The sequence below is a fragment of the Carassius gibelio genome, chromosome B25 (assembly GCF_023724105.1).
Source record: "Carassius gibelio isolate Cgi1373 ecotype wild population from Czech Republic chromosome B25, carGib1.2-hapl.c, whole genome shotgun sequence".
NCBI classification, from domain to species: Eukaryota; Metazoa; Chordata; class Actinopteri; order Cypriniformes; family Cyprinidae; genus Carassius; species Carassius gibelio.
Window position 1 is genome coordinate 23658410 of NC_068420.1, and position 2656 is coordinate 23661065.

The following is a 2656-nucleotide window of genomic DNA, read 5'->3' on the forward strand; positions in this document are numbered from 1 at the left end:
ATTTTAGCAAAAATAGAATGATAGTTCCCCCCTCTAATATTAATGGTGAATTAGTGGAGAGGGTTTCAACTTATAAATACTTGGGAGTTGAAATTGATTCTAAATTAACTTTTAATGAATGTGCACTAAACAAAATTAAGAAAATGCACCAGCGGATGTACTTCCTTAGGAAATTATATAATTTTAGATTAGAAAAACACATTCTTGTAATGTTTTATAAAAGCCTACTTCAGAGTGTTTTGTCCTTTGGCCTCATCTGTGTGTTTGGTAACATGCATGTTAAGGACCAAAAGAAACTGCAGCGCATGATTAAGATGGCCAGCAGGATCATCGGAATTGACCAGGTGTCGGTAGCTCAGCTGTACAATGAGCTTATTTCAAAAAAGACTGACCAAATCCTTAATGACCCTACTCACCCTCTATATCATAAATTTATTAGAAGTAATAGGTCAACTGGTAGAATTTTACAACAGAGAATTAGAACAGAAAGGTATAATAAATCATTTGTCCCCATAGCGATCAGATTGTATAATGATCACGCACATCGCAAGCTATCATAGTTTTAGTTATTTGATAATATTATAAATTTTTAACGTCAAATGTTGGATTGTAATTTTCATTCTTGTAGTACTGTTATTTTTTGTATAGATTGTGTTTTATGTGTTGTGTTTGTTTTTTGGAGAATATGTTGTGATAAGGGCGTGTAATGAATGAATGACCATATGAATTTCCCCTTGTGGGACAATAAAGTTCACCTTGACCTTGGCCACTCATCCATAGGGGTGCCAGAATGAGTGAACTAGTGAATTTTTTTTATTTACATATTTTTTTTTTATAATAGGCTACTATTTAAAAAATATTAATTCGAAATACTTCCAAATAAAGCAAAAAAAAAAATAAAAAAAAAAATCTGGCTCTTCAATCTTCCCCCGCCCATCGAGTGCTTGAAGTGCATCAGAAACAGAGCGCGCGCACGATCAGTTGTTGGTAATTTGTTGTGTAGCGTGCCCGACGCCGCATCCAATGTAGACAGCACTGCTTTTGTTAACACAAAGCTCGTAGAAACGGGCCTGGCAGCTCACGCCAGTTCTAGACACGGTGAAAGTTTCCTGATTGTGACGGAAGGCCGAATTTACATGACACATTATAAATGAGCATAGTCTGCGATAGATACAGTGCCAAAAAGAAGAGAAGAGGATAAAGACAGAGGTAAAGAGATGTAGTGAAAGAACAATTTATTGCATAGGAGTAAGATACTATAATTTCATGGCAGTTATTTTAACCTTAAACTTAATGTTAGCAGTTGATCTGAGTCCCCAGACTGTGATTTTGTACAATCATGTCATTTTTAAGACATATTTTTTATTATCACTTTTTTATTAATGTTTTACTCATTTACATTTGTGCAGTTTTGGGGGGATACAGTACAGGCCAAAAGTTTGGAAACATTACTATTTTTAATGTTTTTGAAATAAGTTTCTTCTGCTCATCAAGCCTGCATTTATTTGATCAAAAATGCAGAAAAAAATTAATATTGTGATATATTATTACAATTTAAAATAATTTGTTTTCAATTTATTATACTTTAAATTATAATTTATATCTGTGATGCAAAGCTGAATTTTCAGCATCATTACTCCATTCTTCAGTGTCACATGTGACATCCAATCTATCACATGATCCTTTAGAAATCATTCTAATATGATGATTTATTATGAGTGTTGGAAACAGTTCTGCTGTAATGTGTGTGTGTGTGTGTGTGTGTGTGTGTGTGTATATATATATATATATATATATATATATATATATATATATATATATATATATATATATATGCTAAAGCATGAACACGATGACAGGGTGAAATGGGCTGTGATGCATGGGGCGCCAGGTAAAATCTTGCCTAGGGCAGCAAATTGGTTAGGGCCGGCCCTGGTCCACACTCACCATTTTCGAGAAGACTGGCTGTAAGAATTCAGATGGCTGAGGTACTACAAGCATTAGAACTACCTTTCACCAAATAATCTCACCAGAATAAATTGTGACACTGAATTTGAAACAGCACATTGTAATTTCTGCATCTATTATTAAAGTATTTATTAGTAATACAGTGGAAATTAGTAGATTTGGTTAGCATGTTGATTTACGGTGTGCGCCCCTAAACTTTCTGGTTGTGCCCCTAAAATTTTCAGTTGGGGGCCACTGTGCTCCTAGTGAAAAAGGTTAGTCTGGAGCCCTGCATACCGAAGTTCCAGGTAGCCAGACAATGAAAACATAAATATAAAAAAAATATATAAATATTATTTGTGTTTGGGATGCTGTGAGCACGGAGACTGTAGTGTATACTGTAAGTTTGAAAGCATTTAGTTTAAATTATTAATATGAATAAACAGTGCTCATAAACAGCTGCTGAGGTCATATTCTCAAGTGAAGCGAGTTGAGGCTTGGACTCGGAAACAGCTCTTCTTACGTCATCACTTAACAACCGAATAGAATAAATAGCCATCGGGAGAACGTCATTCACTTCTTCATCTGAAGCTTGCACCCAAAGCATGGCAGAAAAGCTAGAGGATGCAGTGTGTCGTTCCCTACTCAGGGAACTAGGGGTGTCCATGGTTAACCGGTTAACCGATTAACCGTTAAAAATTGTGTAACC